This window comes from Colius striatus, chromosome 5 (genome assembly GCF_028858725.1).
Source record: "Colius striatus isolate bColStr4 chromosome 5, bColStr4.1.hap1, whole genome shotgun sequence".
NCBI lineage: Eukaryota > Metazoa > Chordata > Aves > Coliiformes > Coliidae > Colius > Colius striatus.
The window spans coordinates 57,647,680-57,667,224 of NC_084763.1; positions in this window are offsets into that span (position 1 = coordinate 57,647,680).

The following is a 19,545-nucleotide window of genomic DNA, read 5'->3' on the forward strand; positions in this document are numbered from 1 at the left end:
GAAAGTTTTCTGCTTGGAAGCTCTGTTGTCCAAATATTTTGCTACCAAATCATAACTGAGCTGCCTGCTGCCAGGATCATGTACACTGGGGTGAGCCCTTCACCAGGGACTAAAGCAGGGCAAATGAGACAAAGACATTGGGTGGGAGCTTTGGGGGCTGGTGCCTGGTTCTGACACAACTTCTCTGGGTGGCCTTGGGAATGTGTCTCCTCAAAGTGATGCAGGAGGAAAATATTCCTCCTTAGTTCTTGCTGTGTTTGAACAAATCTCTTCAGTGTGTGGCAAGCCATCTCCCAGACCATTTACACAACCAGGCACAAGGGACACCGGGGCTTATGATGATTACATGGCTGGCAATATCCATTCTCTCCCAGGCATGAGTCAAAGCTGGAAGCACTAAAGACCTGATTTGGAAATTCCTGTGAAATAAGAACCAAACAGTTTCACCTGATCTTATCTGCACTCCCTAGAGAACACTAGATTAGCAATTAAACACACCATTGGAAAATGGACTTGGAGCCAACAGGAGGGAATGTCCTTCCTGGCTGGTTAGAACTGAAGAACAGTATTAAAAGTCCCAGAACAGCCTTTTTGCTCTTTGTCATTCCATTGTGCCTTAGGGAAAACAAACAAGTGCACTCCAATATTTAGGCACTTTCAAGACAAACTCACTTTTTAGGGCTGTCCAGTACCAAGGTGGAATTGGTGATATCTGGCTGGCCATAGAAAGAGAAAAGGTACTGTAGGAGGGTAAACAAAGCAAAACCAAACCAAAAGAGGTTTTCACACAGGAGCTTTAAACTCTCTTTTGCCTCTCACTCACACAGCACGTTCAGCCACCTGACTGTCCCAGTTCTGGCTCCCAAAGCTGTCTGCAGCCCCACAGACACCTCACACACCTTTAACCCATCACCCCCTTTCCTCTCTATCAGCAAAGGCAGCCTGGGAGTTCTGCCCCAGCCCTGGGTGTCCCTCAGTGCCAGCCCAGCACCAGGAGGACTTAAACATCCTCATTTCAGACTTTGATTCAATTGCCTGACATCATTTAAGGTAATATTTGGGACTATGGTAATAGGAAAAGTGTTGATGTAAGACAGCTTTAGTGGCACAGTGTGAGCTGAAAGCACTGCAGGAGAATATTTTCTGGTAAGGATCTGAGGAATTCTGCTCATAGTAATGACTTTAGCATTTTATTTATAGCTCTAGTGATTATGCCATCACTGTTTCATAGAATCACAGAATGGTTGGGGTTGGAAGGGAACTTTAGAGATCACCCAGTCCAACCCCCCTGCAGAAGCAGGGTCACCTAGATCAGGTCACACAGGAACATGTCCAGGCAGGTCTTGAAGACCTCCAAGGAAGGAGCCTCCACAGCCCCTCTCCAGCAGGAGTTTCTATTTGCCCAGCTTCACAGGATGTGTTCCAGAGGAGTTTCTTTGTCCTGTCTTTATTTGGTACATGTGTATCTGCCTTCTCTTTCACAGGATTATTTGCTAATCATATTTCCTTAAAACATACTTTCACTAAAACCAATTCCATCTTGTCTTGGCCAACAACATAAAAAAGAGGCAGAAGAAGCAGAGGAGGGAAAGTGCTTTGGGAATATGACTTCCCAGAGAAATACATCCCAAGGCTGGTGGTTCCATCTGGAGCCTCAGACTTCTCTGCTTTCCTTTCCCTGCTCATCTGTTCGTTTTGCCTTTGCTGTTGACACAGTGGCAGGGTGGGTCTCCAAGGGCAAACAGGGAGACAATGGGCTTGCTCAGAGGGGAAGCTTGTGAGCAAAGACACACCAATGCAGCATGGCAATAAACAGGCATCGACATCAGTAAGTTAAACAGGGTCTAAGGGTGCTTCCAGGAGCTGGAGCCTCATCACTGATACCATCAACTTGTATGTGCAGTCCCTGAGATGGGATCAGCCCCATCAGTATGTTCCTGGGCACTGTTTGGGCACTGTGTGGCCCAAGGACCGCTCCCAATAAGCCCTTCCTAGTGATTAGCACTTCCTAGAGGCTAAAGGTATGGATGTGACCAGATCCTGTCAGTTCAATGTTAGAGAATCAGCCCCTGACACATTTTGTTTGTAAGCATTGATCTGAACAGCCCTGGAAGAGAATGGAAAGCATCTCAGATGACTGCTTAGCCCCACAGGAGGACAGTTTATGGTAATGTCAGAGGAGAGCACCAAGCACAGGCTTCCTCCAGCCCATTGCATGATGACAGGCAGGAAAAGCAGCAATTGCTCTGGACTTTCACAACACTTCCAGGCAGCTCCTTCTCCGTGGGCTAGTCCTGACCAGAGGCACAGTAGGCAGATGGGGTGTTTTATGCAGAGGGTGTCCTGCATCCATCATGCCTGGTGGTTGATAGGGCTGGGACAAAGACTCCATGATCCTGAAGGTCTCTTCCAGCTGAAATGTTTCTATGATTCTCTGCCAGATCCCCAAGCCCTGGGGTGCAATGTCTCAGGGCTTTTCAGCACAGCTACCAGTGGGACTGCCTGTCTCTTCTGTGCTTGAAACAAAACTCCTCTCGATTCACAGTGCTTGTGTTTGCATCCTGCTGAAACGAGCAAGTGCCTCTAGAAACACTGTTCCTGCTATAGCACTTGAACCTGATTCCCTGGTAGAAGCCTGTAATTCTCACTTTAATTCAATTGATTCCGTTTCATTCTCTTCTAGTGCCTTATCAGATGGAAAAGAGTGCACGAATCTCTGAGGCCAGGCCTGCTCTTGCTGCTGTTAACCTCTCCTGTTGCTGGCAAAGCATCAGAGCTCTCTGAAACGCTCTTTCCCTCCCCTCAGCTATCTGCACTCCTAATAAATTCAGCTTTCTGTTGTGCACTGTGCCTGTCTCCACCTCTGCTGTTTAGGGGCCATTTCTGGAGAAGCACTCTCAGCTCTCAGCTCCCTCTCAGAGCAAGAAGAGTGGCCCAGACCCAAAGAACGCTGTGGAATCACAAAGGTTTACGCAAATCACACCAGTTGCCAGAAAGCAATCTGAGCAAAACTTGTTTTGCCTCTTCATTATTATTATTATGGTATTTTGGCAGTAAAATCAAGAGCAAGCAACCAAAAGTTAACTTACACTTCAAGAGGTTGTGCAGAAACATCGGGATCTCTCGGGGCTGCTGGAGGTTTCACAATCTCCTCAGCAAACTCGGAGCTTGTGCTGCTGATCCAATTTGTCCAGCTACCTTTCAACACATCAGGCATTTCTTTTAAGAGCCCAGGAATAAGAATCTGAGGAAAAACAGCCCTAAAGCAATGCTTGGGGTTTGGTTTCAGGATCTGGGACAAATCTGAGATGAAATAAAGGTGGTTTCCTACCCTCAGATTTTCTTTCTACTTTGTATTTGCTCCCTCTTCGATGTGTTTGATGAATTGCAAAAGCCATGTATGAAACAGTGAAAGTCCTGCTGTTACCTCCAGGGGAAGCTTTTCTTTGCTCTCCTGTGTCTCATTCACATGGGCTGGTGACATGATGGCATCACTGACACAGCCCTGGCAGAGGTCACTCCCTTTGCTTTCTCCTTACCCTGTAATTCAGCCTTTCCATCTTTAGAAGGTGGCTGTGGTTGGAAGATTCTTCCTCCACTGACACCCTTCATTTAGGTACCTCTGTGGGAGCTGAGTGTTTAAATTATGACCATTTTAACTACCCAGGTTATTGAAACATGTGCTGTGTAGGATTTTCCAGAGTGCCTCACGGTGTATTTTTATACCACCTGGCCTTTGGCCACATCTGCTGCTTAGGCTGTCCCTCATCTGCCCTACGAGCTTATCACTAGCAATCCTTTCCAAGCTGCCCACAGCTCCTTCCTCCTTCCCCTCTCCAGAAGTTACTACGTCCTCAGATGTGCTGGCATGAGAATACACTAATTGCTTCCAAACACAGTCCTGACAAAAACTGTCTGGGTTTAAACCACAGCAAAAATAGCAAAACTCCTTCTAAAGTTTCTAAGTTAACCTAGATAATTTTGGCCTGACTGAGTGAAGGTCTGGCCACATGTGCAGTTGTGCTGGAAGATGTGAAGGAGGAATGGCAGTGAGCTGGGAAAAGTGACTTTTGCATCCATCTGAGCAGCAATGTCTCTGTGACCTCGTACAGCTGCACTACCTTGCAGTGGTGTGTAAGGTTTAAACCCAGGGCTGCTTGACTCCAGCCCCAGCACTGTCAACTGAGAAACTGATGCATGCACAGGTGGAAATGCCATTGCTTCTCTTCACAGGCTACAGAATGCCTCTGGACTCTGCCTTCAAATGCATCCTTAACAAAAGGCCACAGGGGATGTCTATGCTCTTGTTCCAGCAGAAGTCTCAACTCATTCCCCATAAAGACCCCAGACTGTGCTCAAATGCTGCCTGGTACATCCAAAAGAGATGTTGCAATGAATCCTAGGTAGCACAGCCTATGGTACAGGTTCAAATACTGAGAGGAACTGAAAGTGTTTTCCACACAACATCTCTTTGCTTACATGAAGTGAACATTCAGTTGTGTTCTCTGGGTTCTGTAACACCAACATCACGATCACTCTTTGAGCTGTGTGACAGCACCACTGGAAGAAAAATAGGCAAGGAGCTATCAATTGCCTTACTGCCAGGTCTGACCCCTTTTTCCTAACGGGATAAGCCCTTCACAGCAGGGAGATGCTTAAGGCACAAACTTTTGAAGGCTCTTTGTAAACCGCACTGGAGCTGCAGGAGAAATGAAGAAGGCCAGGCTTGGAAATTCACTTTGGTTATTTACCTGGTCTTCAGCTTTAAAATATACCCAGACTCACTAGCAATTGGCTGAATGGTTCCTCTCCTGACCTGAGGCCTGCAGAGCTCTTTGCATATCAAAGTAGGGAACTGAGACAACGTTCACCCTGGAGACACCTCAGAGGTTGTCTCAGGGACATTGGAAGTCACCTGTGTTCTTCGAGGTGTCAGTTGCTGAGGAGCAACAACAGAAGAAGTCAGATCAATTTGGAAGGGAAACAAGTTTTGATCAGTAGAGGATGCTTATCAATGCATAAGTAATTCAGCAATGTGTTATCTACGGACTCTACACACAGCTGGGTGACAAAAGCAAAAGGCCAGTCCAGCCAGCAGAGCTGACCCATCGCTGGGTGTCTGGTTTCTCTTGTTGTATCTGACTCAACAGGATTATTTTTAGCCTTTTGCTAGTGTCCAGAAGCCCCTTGCTGACAATCTGCACTGCCACCTTGTGTGATGCTGGCTTTTCCTCAGACCTCCTTCGAAACCTTCCCAATAACCCTCCCTTCCAATCACAGATTGCTCCTCTGTTAATGAAACCATGTGATTATGCCCCAAAAAACCCTCATGCTATTCACCCTTGTCTCTGTCTCTCAAATGGACAAGCTTGCAGAGTCAGGCTCTGCTTTCATCCCTTCTTCTGCTGGGGGGAAATCCCTTGTCAGACCATGGAGGTTTCAGGTCCATAAACGTGTCTTTTACCAGAATTGGGAGCCAATCTACTTGTTCTCTTCAGTCTGTCTTGCTCATGAGCTTGGGGCTAATCAGACCTGGCATGAAAAAGGTGTTACAAACCTAGGAATCACTCTCCTTTATGTCTGAGCTCTGATCTCTCACTTGCCTGCTGTTGTGCCTGTTCACTTACATCCCCAATTGCAAGTCAGGGAGATGTGCTTGTCCATGCACAGCATGTAAAACACCTTACACAGAGAACTGCATGGGAACAGGTATCTCTGGAGCCTCATATGTACTAGACTCAGGTTTTTATTCAATGAGTACATTCATAATGTATCTTTCTTCTGCTGAATTTATTAACATTTTAGGAGCTTAACAGCCTTGAGAACGAGGTGAAATTGTGGTTTAGAGAGTTCAGAAATTTGGGAGGAGGAAGATGGGCATCTATAGCCACATCCTGCTCCTGAGTCCACATGGAATTGCCTGAGAAAACCACACTAAACCTGCCCACTATCCTCCCCCAGACCATTCATACACACACAGAGGCGTATATGGGTAAGCCTGTGCAGGTGGGAGACGTGGATCCAGAGGTGAGTGTGCATTGGGCAGTTTTAGATCCACACAGTCCAAATTTCTCATGTGTTTTGGTTTTCCTTTCTGGAGGAATAAAAATGATGGAGATGTAAGAGGGGAAACAGCCTTGCACACAGGGATTATTAGGTTTTTTTGAGCACTCTAGTAGCATTTTCCTTCCAAGCCTCTGTAACACCTCATTAGTTACCGAGGTGCATCTTGGACTCCAGGCACTCACTGAGCCTCCAGCATCTCCAACAGTTGCAGCCAGACAGGTTTGAAAAGACTCCTGATATGCAAAACATGTTGCCTTGACTTTCTGTTTCCCCTTGGCAACCTGTTGCCCCCCAGTGACCACCTGCTTTACCTAGGCTAAACCAGGCTTTAAGTGCCACGTTGCAGCGACAAAGCCATCTACAGTGATCCCAAAGGATGCTTCAGTCTCTCAGAAATCTCCCCACCTTATGCCTCTGGTCTGGGGAACACAATATGCTTTGCCCTTACTCATATGTATGGTTTCAAACTTGCATCTCCCAACTCCTAGTTATGGAGCTGAGATCAAAGCCCAGATGGTGATCCTGGCGTGTTTATGAAACAGGGAATTGAAACCAGTATGGAACAGAGTGTAATTGTTCTCAGGCCTCACAGCAATCTAGTTTAATGCAATAAGGTCTCAACTAGAGGAACAGAAGCCTAATAAGAATCTAATTAAGGTGATCCTCACGGTGCTTTCAAATGTGATTATAGGCAGAGCTGGGCTTTTTAGGGTCTAGTGGGAGCACGTGGCTACAGCACCACTTCCAGCTGCTCCCTGTCCTCTCTGCTGGAAGGTACTGCTATGCAGCTGTCTTGCACTGAAGGATCCTACTCCACATCCAGTCCAGTTTAAAGCTGAATGTGGGACTTGACTGAGTTTGCATCCACATGGCTGGGAGCAGTTCACATCACTGGTTTAACTGCTGAAGCTGTAGTAGGTAGATAATATCTGAGATGGGTAAACCAGGTTGAAAAGTGACCAGGAATGGGATTCTTTTAGATATCTCCATACCTAGACATTACCCAGTTAGCCCAAGCATCCCCATGGTCAGTGAAGATCTACTTAATCCAAGCAAAGGCACAATTCATATCCTAAAACAAGTGTGGATACAAACCTCTGCATTAGTAAAGTGAGTTCCCTCTATTAGCTGCATGTGACTTTTTCCACCACAGACTCCCAAGGGCTGGAAGGGACCTGGAAAGCTCATCCAGTGCAACCCCCCTGCCAGTGCAGCACCACCTAGAGCAGGGCACACAGGGACTCATCCAGCTGGGTTGGAATGTCTCCAGAGAAGGATGAGATGGATGGAGAGTGACAAAGATCTTGGTGACAGAAGTCACTCTTGCTCTGAAAACCATTTGAAATGAACCATCTCTACAAGTTCTGGTTAAAACTACAAGCTGTCCTGGTTATAACTACCAACCCAACTGTAACTCTAAACATAAGGTCTCCAAAACTGTGTTGGAGAGGTCAGCAACATCCACAAAGAGTTAGTACATGGCTAGAGGGTGATGTTTGAGGTGTGCTGCCTCACTGCAGAGCTGTGAAACACCCTTTGTAGTGTGACACTGCTCAGAGACACAAGGATTAACCAGGTGGCCACTGTGCAAACTGCTGGGTACAGAGCAAAAAGCAGACAGTGGTGCTAAGAGCCTGTTGGGTAAGTGAACACAAGCCACAAGATAAGGGTTTCTTTTGACTCTATTGTGAGGATCTGAGTGTAGTAACTGACACTCAAACAGAAGGAAAACAAAAAGGAGAAGAGGTGGAAGAATGGATGAAAGAGATTGAGAGCCTGGATCAGGGGAAAAACACACACAGAATTGCCAAGGTCTGGTGCAGCAATGAAACGAAATCCACGTGTCTGAAACCAGCTCCAGCAGCCTGTCTACCAGTCAGAATAACTCACTGGCTGATGAAAAAAACCACAGGGAAGAAACCAAAACTCCCTTTCTGGAAGAGGCTATAATAAAAGAGTTAGTCTTGCTATGGAGAGTGTGAAATAACCCCTTTTGCCTCATCTATGATGGAAGCAGAGGAGGTGTTAGAGATGGTGGAAATTGACCCCTTGGATCATGGACAATGAAGCAAGACACCTCCCTGTTGTTGCCTCTCAATTATGCAAAGGAACAGGCAAAGACTATGCAAAACCACTCATGGCAACTGCAAGCAACTGCAACTCACCATAGTCATTCTTTGGTTCTTCTTGGGCAGGTGATGCATGGCAAGTCCTTAATCTGCTGTAGCTGGTCACTGGAAGCTGGCTGTTCTACACTTGGGAGAGGTGTAGACTGCATTTTGCAGGTTATCTTTTTTTCCCCACAGGATTCTTATGTGAACAAAACACCAACCTCAGCAGTCTGTTGGCAGTAGCAGGGGTGTCAACCACATCTAAACAGGCTGGAAGAGAGTGGAAGATGGCATTGCAGCATAATCAGCAACACCTTCTCCAGCATGCTGCAGCTGCTTTAACTTTGCCATTAACTGCCTGGGAGCAGGTAAAGATACCAGCTAAGGCCACTGGGTTTGTTTAATGGAAGCAGAAGATCCATTTCATTGATCTGGTCCTTGCTCCTGGCCTCCAGGTTGTTTGCAAACTCCACTTCAGCCATGAAAAGACAGCAGCAGTGCAGAACCACACAGGGACAACCCCTCCAGGAACAAACAGATATTTGCATGTTAGAATAATCTGAGCACCATGTTTACTTGTGAGTTCTGTTATCACCATGTACAGCCAGATCTGTCATAAGTCTGCCTTTCCCTGTCTACTCCCTTCTCCTCTTCTGCCCAGTTGTGCTGCTCAGATGGGATTTGAAGCTGTTTTCTCAGAAAGCTCAAATCTGTCCCATCCAAATGTGTTTTACAGCATGCATTTGTAAGTGTGGAGAAGGCCTGCTGGTGTCTTTTTGAATGGCTGTGGTGTAGCAAAGGGTAAGTTACAAACCCTGAAGGTTCCAGTAACTTTAGCAGCAAATCCCAGTAAAGTGGAAACTCCTTCCATCAGTGTGTTAATTAAGCTACACAAAAAAGTCTCTTGCACAAAAGGACAAAGCTGATTGTTTTGCATGGCCAGTCACAAAAGGCCAGCTCAGAAGTTAGCATAAACAGACTTTGAATGGCTCTAGAAGTTGAACAATCCGTTAACAGCTGGATTTAGGCAAGCTCTGATTGCTTTATCCTCTTCTGCACAATAGGCAGCCTGTCTGGGATTTCCCTTGGCTCAGATCTGGATTTATCAAAGATCCCACATCAGTGATTTGTTCTTGACAAAGGAAATAGAAATGAGGGAAGAGCTGAGCATGAGCTTGCATTTGGTTCCAGTCATAGGATGAAGGTGTGAACTGACCAAGGCTTCTTCAGACACGACCTGCCCAGACTCACCCACTCCTCTTTTGGCATCCTGATTTTTATCTTTGCAGCAAACAGTCCTTAGAGCCTTTACAGTGTCTAATGCCTGGACTGGGCAGAGGCTGAATTTCCTCTTCAATACCATTCCAGCTTTCTATGCATGTTGAGGAATGATCCTCTGGAATTAGGGACAGCTGACTTCTGTAAATGCTCATCTGAGGGACAGGTCTGACACACCAATTCACTCATACAGGCTGGCATCTTTAGGGACCACTTCCACATCCCTAAGGAGGTTTCTCAGACAGGAAAAGACCTGCCACAACAAGTCTTCTGTCTTAGGTGGTTCCAAAGATGCCTTAGAAGATCAGACTTGGAGAAAACGCTTATGCTTTGTTATCCTATGGCTGTGCACTTCCTTAAAGGGATCCTTTTAAACACAGCTTACCTGGCTTGGCTAAAATGAGCTCAAAAGAAGATTGTGATGCAGTCCTTACCTTGGAAAGCACGTGCCTGACGTCTAAGGCAAGACCCTGAACCAAGAAGACAACACTGCTCAGCACATCAAGCAGCAGCTGATGCCCCAGTGACAAAACTATTCCCTCGTTCTGCTCCATTTTCCCTAGACTTTGGACAAGAAGGAATTCATGGTGATTTCTCAACCATTAACGAGGTCAAAGATGAAGTCTAAGGGTAATGTGTTTACTGTATTCCTAAGGGATTTTTTTTAACTGGTTGGTTTGAAGCAAATCCATGCAGAAGACTTAACGAGGCTGAAGGTGAAGACAAACGTGTTTTCGGTGCGGGGGGAGGTATTTCACAGGAGACCTTTTGCAATCCTTTGCTAAGGGTTTAAATGTGTATAAGGCAGTAGAAGGGAGGCAGTGCAGCTGCTTTGGTATTACTGCCATCACTGTCTGCTGGGTACAAGGACAACAAAAGCTCCTCACACCAAGCTCAAGCTCACAGGGCATGTCCACTCCAAATGACCCTTTGCACAACTGAATTCTTTCCAACGTGGCAGAGCCCATTCTGCCTGGACAGAGTTAATGAAAATGTTCCTTTCCTGCATTAATCAACAACCAACCAAAGGCAGGTAACAGCAAATGCTCTGCAGCTGCACAACACCCCTGTTCAACCCCTTTTCCACCAAATGTCTTGAGTTGTGGCAGTGCAAAGAACCATGAGCAGCAGCGTGGGCTGGTGGGCAAGAAGCCAATGGCATCCTGGGGGCATCCAGCAGAGTGTGGGCAGCAGGGCCAGGGAGGTTGTGCTGCCCCTCTGCTCTGCCCTGCTGAGGCCTCAGCTGGAGCTCTGTGCCCAGTGCTGGGCTCCCCAGCTGCAGAGAGACAGGGAACTGCTGGAGAGAGGCCAGGGAGGGCTCCCAGGGTGCTGAGGGGATGGAACATGTGTGTGAGGAGGAAAGGCTGCTGGCTCTGGGGCTGTTGAGCCTGGAGAAGAGGAGGCTGAAGCGGAATCTCATCAGCACTTACAAGTATTTAAAAGGTGGATGTCAAGAGGATGGGGTGGCATTTTCTTCTGTTGCCTGAAGTGACAGGAGAAGGGGTATTAGACAAAAGCTGGAACACAAGAAGTTCCACTTCAACTTGTTGACAAAGCGACGACACAAAAGATCAGCAAAAGGAGACAAAACTTATCTCTTATTAAAAAACTTCTGAGGAATAAAATCAAAGCCCCTCACTGCTTCTAGGGATCTAAAAAGGACATTGGAGTGAGGTTCCCTCCACAGAAATCAGGAGCTGTGGTTGTTAGCCCACTGCAGGCTCACATTTGCATCCCTGAGCGTTCACCCAGGAGAAATCCAAACGCTCACGCAGTAAGGAAAACAAGACTAATTCTTCGTGGTTTATTTAACAACCACAGGAACAGCAGGAGTCAAATTTCAAGAGGCTGCAATGACTCTGCAGAGTAAACTCAGTATAACAAATAGATTGTCAGGAACCACAAGCCACGGATTGACAGCAGAGAGAGATTTCCCAAAGCGATTACTTTGCCTTTCTTTTTGACGCTCAGACTGGTGGCACTTGACAGGCTTTTCATTTTCAGAACCTTCTCTCATTAAACACCTTTAAATGGTAATTTAGGTGTTAGACTTCAGTGGTTATTGAATTCAGGTGGAGCAGGGGAGCCAAATGTGTGTTAAGCAGGGTGCAATCGTTGCTGATAACGCCACTGCTACACCAAACGCCAGCTGCAAAGCAACGCACCATCCACAGCATCTTCACAGCACCAGAACTGACAGCTGGGATCTGGGTATATAACAAGCTTCTTGGAGTAGTTTCTCCAGCTCAGTGTGTCAGCTCAGAGTCTGACCCTCTCCAGCCAGAGAGTTTTGTGGTTTTAGCCGTTGCCTGCACGATGCAGATAAAGCTGTCCCTGCCGTTCTTTATTTGTGACTGAGAGCAAGGCATGGGACAACGTGCCAGGGAGAATGCTGTGTTCCCACAGCCTTCTTGCATAAATGTTTCTTTTTTGTCAGCAATAAAAGGTCTGGGATGCTGATGCAGAAGATAAGGGTGCAGCTGTGCCAGCTCTGCAGAGTTGAAGCAGATGGACCGTCTGTGTGCGCTCAGCTCCACTGAAGGAGAGAGAGGGATATGGGAAAGAACTGGCTTCTACAAGTGCAAGTTGTTCTTTGGAGCATTAGTTATTTCCCACTGGTTGTCAACAAGAAGCTTGACCTCTCTTGTCCTTCCAAAACCCAGTAAATAATGCAATGTCCTCTTCTTAAAAAGGCCTGATCTGATTCAGCTCGCTCCTTAAATGCATTTCTCTGTCTCGGAATGATACGTCTGGAGCCGTAGTTGTTTGAGAGAGAGGAGAAGAGGCCCTTCTCCATAGGATGCTGCTGATGGTAGAGGGCAGGAGACCTCTCCAATGCCTTGTCTTTATACTGTTATCATGCCTGGCAGAGGGCTTATTCAGAGCTCAGACTGTCCCACAGCAGCTATTGCTTCTTCCAGCTATGCTTGATTTGATGCTGACATAGAGGAGAACTTGGATGTGGGACTGGGGGTTTGGTCCAGCCCTGCAGGTCCACAAAGATCTGCAGCCCAAGATCTTTGTGCATGTCTTACTCTGCACAAAAACCTGCTTGCAAGCACCCCTGGTAATTAAATAAACCAGTGTATTTAAATAAGTAGATGCATAAGAGCATGAACATGGTGCATGTACATTACATGCTGTTTCATTTACAAGTACACTATGATCATTTACAAGTTCACTATGATCATTTATCCCAGAATCACAGGATGACAGGGGTTGGAAGGGACATCTTTAGTTCTGTGTGCAAATTGGTGGCTAATTACACCATATTTGTACAAATGATACTGTACCAGTTTACCCATGTCCTCAGTACATCTCAGCTTAGAATACATGTTTGCTGTTGTCACTTATTGGGGTGAGAGTTCATCAAACTCCTTCTCAGGAGGTTTCCAAACCCACCTGGCCACGTTCCTGTGCCCAATGATGTAGGGGAACTTGCTTGAGCAGGGGGTGGCACTGGATGAGCTCTAGAAGTCCTTTCCAACCCCCACCACTCTGGGATTCTGTCATTTTCTTCCTAGGAGAATAAAGGCAGAGTGAATTTTTAGGAGATGGAGTGGTGTACCATAATTGACATTTTAAATGATCAGATTATACTTTTCCTGTACCTTTTCTATAAGGAACTTTCCAGTCTTCATTCAATTATACAGTTGTGCCTATTCCTCTGATATCTCTTATGTTTTCCCACAGCTGACAGTGAAAACAACTCTTGCCTCTAGGCAATTCCACCTCATATGTCTCATGCTCTGAGTGGATTTAAATGGATATTTCAATTGCTATTATCACAAGGGACAGAAGTTTCCCTGAAACAAATTTGCTGTTTCCACTGTTTTGTAAAGTAAGGAAAACACCCCAATATTTTTGACCTTGATTACTGTTTGGCACACATAGTAACTAGGATTTGCACTGCTTGGATATGCAGCAATTCAGTTACACTGAAGCCAAGTACTGTGCTGCACTCTGCTTTCCTCATTATTTATTGCCTCTGATGTTTGACTGCAGACAGGTACTTCTTCCTTCTTGCTGTGGCTTTACTCTTCTGCAGTGTACTGATGGGATGTTGGCTTTATCCTTCTGCAGTGTACTGATGGGATACCCACCACAACTTGCAAAGTGAAGCTCACATCTTCCTGGTTCCACTTGTTTCTCTAGGTCTTGGCTTTGTGGGCACCAGACCTGTTCTCATGTATTGACACAGCTGCTGAGGAAAAAAACCAGGAATAAATCACTTTAAAAAGTCAAATATGACTCAGAGGAGTGAGCTGCTGAGCCTTTGAAGCTGGGTTCTTGTCTTGCTGATATTTGTATCAATGCAGAATGCTCCTTATAGAGTCACCAGGTGAACATGAAGGTCCTTGGGACTTTCTCTCTCTGCTAATGTCTTTCTGGGTGAGTCTTTGGTGCAAGACACTTCAGGTCACTGATTCCCTTCCCAAACTTCATGTATTGCTGTGCCAGTCTCCATGCTGCTGGTCCAGAGGATATTGTGTCATACTTAATGTCTCTGTGCAGATGTTCTTGGTGCCCAGGAACACTTTTAAAGGGGTTTTATTGTAAGTGGAATTGGTTCGCCTGAATGCTGATGGTTTATGTAAAGGAGCAGTGACCCACACATGCAGTTCCTCCTGCTGTTCCTCCTTCATAATGTCTGACACAGCAAAGTCATGTGAAGACCTTGAGCTACACATCTCCACTCCTCCATATAGCAAGAAGATCTTTTCCTCCTCTCTCAAAACCCAGTGGGACTCCAGCTGATGTTCTCGTTCTATACAATGTAATTGTGTAGGACCTCAAAGCCTTGCTCGCCATTACAGAGAGCTCACCATGAACCTGAAGTGGAGGAAACCCATGAAAAATGATCCCCAAATGAACTGAGTCTGGACATTTAGACCAGCTATTACCTTGCAGGCAACTGCTGAGCATCAAATCTCCAGCCATGGAAACTAAGGACTGAGTCAGCCTGTAGCTTTCTTGTGTTTTCTCCATTCCTGGCCTTTTTCACATGTCCTTTGCTCAATTAAGTCCTTCTTAGGGCTTTTCAATAGTCACCAGTGCATGACAGTGGCTCACAACAGACTGGAGATAAGCTCAGAGTCAATCTTTTCCTCTACCCTAACGCTTTTCTCCCATTTTCTGTAGAGAATTAAACTTCCTTTCATGTTCACATCTGGAGTAGTCAAGATTTGTCCACATACCTTTCAAAGAATAAGCACAGTAGCTGGGTATCACACTAGTGGCTCTGGGAGAAAGTCAACAAATGACCCTTAAACCAATAAAGGCAGGTCCTCAGGCTCTTCTGCTTTTTATGACAACTAAATTGTATAACCAACACACTTTCAGGTGCTCTTCCTGCTTTTAGCACAAAATTTAGATGCTTTTTTCCCCCCCAGGCATTACTTTTGTGGGAAGAAAGTAGTATTCAGGCCAAATATCAACATATCTTTATGAAGAAAGGCTGACACAATCATTTCTGCAACAGAAAACGTTCTTAGTCTCTTCAGTGGACAGGTCTAAGCCACGTTTCTCAGGATCCAGCTGTCTCCAGTTATATGTTTAGCTGCAATCAATTAGGAGAAATGTCTGTCCCATGGGTCCAGCCCACAGAGGAGAGTGGGAACATCTAAGCTTCAGTGTCCCTCAGGCTCTGCAGCCACATTTGGTTCTTGGTCAGAGTATTTTGGTGTCTGAGTTTCTGACAATCGAACCAAAATGCCATTCCCCTCCCATTTTCCTCAGGAGAAGTTTGTCCTCAATAACCTCCTGCAGAAATGGCTTTTCTTTACTTTACTCTTATCCTATTGAACTGGAAAATTCCTCAGCATAGGCAGCAGCTGAGGACCAGAAGCCCTGAAATGATCAAAGGCCAACCCTTTCCTCCTCACCACTTCAATCTGATCGGTTCCTCCAGATCACCTAAAGCTGAAACAGCCCTTTTGTGTGCTACAAGTTGTTTCTGGTCTCCTTAGGAAACCAGTTACAAAATTAGAAGTCACAGAGGGAAAAAAATAACAGAGGAAAAGCATCATCCAGCTCTGGCTGAGCTGGGAGAATGAATCCCCTGAAATTCTGCTGTTTATTCAAGGAATGAACACAAGGCTTTTATTCCTTGCTCGTTTTTGGGGTGGGTTTTTTGTTTTCCTGAGGAAACCAGAGAACGGTTTGAAAAACACCAAACCTTCGGCATTTTCACTTAATTACAGAGTAGGAGTTGGTGAGGGCTCAGCATGGTTTCTGTTTTGTGCTGCTGGCTGCATTTTTTTGGTGGCTGTTGTTTCGTTTTCACTCTTTAGGCTGGGATTTGGGTTTGTTTCCCGCTTGCTCGCCTGCTGTCCTGGCCATGTTCTGCAGCAGCTCTGTCCTGCAGCTTGGGGGATTGCTGGGGCTTTTGTTCAAGTTTGGTGGGCACTTTGTTGTCTGAATGCTGCAGAGCCTCAAATAACACAGCTTAGGCAGCAGCTGGAGCGTGCACAGGTACTGAGAGAAGAGGTTAAACATGTAGAATAAGGAGAGGCATCAGTAGGAACACTTCAAATGGATGGGTTTCCAAACTCTGGAGAGGTTTTGCAGCTGTTTATCTGATACTGATTTTGTATATGTGTAACTGCAAATGAATCCTTGTGCAATGTGAGCCTGTCTCAATCTTTTCTGCAAGATGCTGGCTGTGTTTCACTAACCTTCTGTGCTGTGCAGAGCTGATGCTGAAGGGCTTGCTCAGAAACCAGGGCATCAAATGCCAGAAGAGAAGCTGCAGCATCCGTTTGTCACAGCTACAGAGGGTGTGAAAAATCCCTGATGGTGGTGTGGCCATGCACAGCACTCTCAAGCTGTGTAGGATCATCAGCAGAGCTGCCCATTGGCCTGGGGCAGTGGTTTTCCCATCAGGTGTTTTCACTGACTATGGGGATGTTTAAAACGTGTCTTCATAATAACACACCTGGCTCTTGGAGTCTTGGGGAAACTATCTAGCTAAGTAGAACTGTAAATAAAGGCCATTTGCAGCTAAGAAAAGGAATAATGGCAATTTGCATTACCCAGAAATCCCAGATAGCCAGGGCTGGCTATCACCATCCTCTTTGATTGCTCAGCCAGACCACAGAGTCCCTTGTGAGCCAAGAACCGTCTCCTCTGCTGCAGCTACAACCTCCCAAAGATGATTGTAGCTGGCGGTTTGCTTCACACACCACCGAGTGCTCCAGTGAGAAAGCCTGGCAAAGCCTCTACCCCTGGGCTTCAGGATGACAGAATCCCACAGTTACAGGATCTTCCTTTTCCCAGCCAGTCCCTTTTGCAGTCCTATCACCCCAACCTCACTCACACAGTCACACTCCTTTTGATTCTGTCCTGCAACAGCATGAGAGGGAGGAAGAGGCAAAGAGGATGAAAGGGGGAACAGAGCCACAGCCTTATTTTTCCCTCTCCATAAGGTTCATTGCTTCCAACAAAGAACATTAATGTAATAAACAGCTCATTCAGGGCCCCAGTCAGTTCCCACAGCTGTTTCCAGACATCCTAGTTTGCTGACCTCAACAAGCAGCCTGATAGCAGGCTCCAAGTGACAATGGGCACACTACTGTTTGTATTATGACTATTAATTTTACTGCTACTTCTATTCCCTAAAAACCAGAACCCATTTTCCCAGGAAGTGGACAAGCTGTGAAGACCACATTCCCCCATAGCAAGTGGATTGATTCAGCTGTCAAGAGAAGGAGAGGAGAGGAGAGGAGAGGAGAGGAGAGGAGAGGAGAGGAGAGGAGAGGAGAGGAGAGGAGAGGAGAGGAGAGGAGAGGAGAGGAGAGGAGAGGAGAGGAGAGGAGAGGAGAGGAGGAAACAGAAAACTACTGTATTACTTTACAGCTTCAAAGGTAAGGTCACCTAGTATCAGCTTGATCCACCATAATTGATGCAAGCCCCAAGGTTGATTTTCATGGATGTTGATGACATCATACTAGAGGAGAGAGGTTCCCTTGTGATGAGGGACAGATTCACTTGAAGACTCAACACAGCTTTGTGTGGTTTGCCTAGCAAGCAGAACTAGATATCCACCTGAGGTACAGCCTTCTCTGTAGACATGACTGAGGTTAACCAACACAGGATAGTCATGGAATCACACAGTCATTCCAGTTAGGAAAAGGTCCAACCCCTCACCTCACACTGCCCCAGCCACCACCAACCCATGGCCCTCAGCACCTCATCTATATGTCTTTACAATATCTCCTGGGATGGGGACCCCAGCACCCCCCTGGGCAGCCTGGGTCAGGGGCTGACAACCCTCTCAGGGAAAACACTCTTCCCAATCTCCAATGTAAACCTTGTCCAGCCTCATCCCATTGCTCTCAGCCCATGGCTCCAGCCTGGCCAGGGCCCCCTGAAGAGCCTTCCTGCCCTCACACAGACCTGTGTACCTGCCCAGCCTCGTGTCATCTGTCAGAAAAGCAGAGGAGATAAAGAGGAGTTAGAAGTCACACTTTCAGCCTCATGAGTGCTTCTTAAGGGAGCCCCAGATTCTAATGCCATAACCCAGAGAGAAGACTTTGATTTCTACCACACACGTATAAAACCACAGTCCCAAAGGAGTCTGGATTGTACCTATGTCATTACAGAAATTGCAGGCACAGAGCAAGGACTTAAAGCAGAGGTGGGTTTTGGGTTTGATTTGGTTTGTTGAGGGTTTTTCTTGCAGCACACTAAACTGCTGCCCTCTCTAATTAAGTGGCATTAAAGCAGGCACTGGGATGAGAAGGTTTTTCAACACTGAAGCCCTCAAATTGTCAGCTCCTAAAGCAGCATCACAGTGCCCCACAGAGATTCCTACTCCTTGTAATTACCCAAATGATGGGTTACCTTGGGCTCTACAAATGCAGAATAAGGGGAAAAAAGAAGTGAGAGCTATTGCCCACCCCTAAAGATCAGAGAGATCCCAGGAAACTCTACCAGCAGCCAAGCTATCCCTCCCCTTAAGCACTTCTACATGGGTACCTCACAGCCCTGTCCAGGGAAGGCTGATACCAGAACACAGAAGAAGGCATTGCATGAACCTGATGCTGCCTTATACAGCACAGAATCTCTGACATAAAGGGAATTCCATGGAGAGTAAAGGCCCATTTGGCAAGAGTAATTAGGAAAGAACTGAGTCCTTCACTGAGAAACCAGCCCAGATGAGATGTTTTAGTCTAAAGGAGTTGGCTAGTAGTGTTTGGAGCTCACTAAAGCAGTTGGGATTTGAATTGGCCTTGCAACTAAGAACAGAGTTCTGATAGTATGGACAAAAAATCAACAGCTCCCACCCCACCTCCCTGTGAAAGCTGCATCACTTTCCCACTTGCTCCTGACAGCATCCATATGCCATAAATAAGTTTAACTGCTCCCTCTAAAATCAGGTTCTTGCCTATTGTGCCTTTGACTCTAGTGGATCTAGCACTAGAACAATATTTCTGCTGACATGGGACGGGCCACTGGGCTCTGGTTTCAGTGCTTTTTGCTTGGTGAGGCACTGCTGGGGTGACTGGCTCCATTGTTCAGCATTGAGGTGGATACTCTGAGTCACTTGTTGTAGAAAGTCTGTTTGCTGTAAAGAACTGACAGCCCCATGAGTCACTTACCTTTGTTACCAGTTGGAACCAAAGGGATGATGGTGGACAGGGTACTGAAAGCAGAAGCTGGCTTCCTCTGGGAGATGGTGAATTTGATCCTTTGCACTGCTCAAAGCAAGAGGAGATCCAGAAAGGACACACATAGCCCTGTGCTAACGGATCAGATTTGGGCTGGGAGTTTCTCTGGCCCAGAAATAAGGAAGAGAGTTATTCTGAGTTGCTAGGGAACAAAAAACATGCCTCAGAGACAGCCTTAAAACATTAACCAGACCATGGGTGTAACCCCATTTACCACGGGGATTAGCTTCTACTTCTCACCTTAAATCACTCCATGGAGGTCCTACTCAGGTGAACAGCCTTCTTAAATGTCATGTGTCCAGCATGGCACTCTGGACTGTCTCTTGTCCCCTCTAGCTACTCTGGGACATCACCTATTTACAAGGCAGGACCACAGTTTGTTACCTAATTCCTGCTCCTACGTGCCCAATCCCATTTTG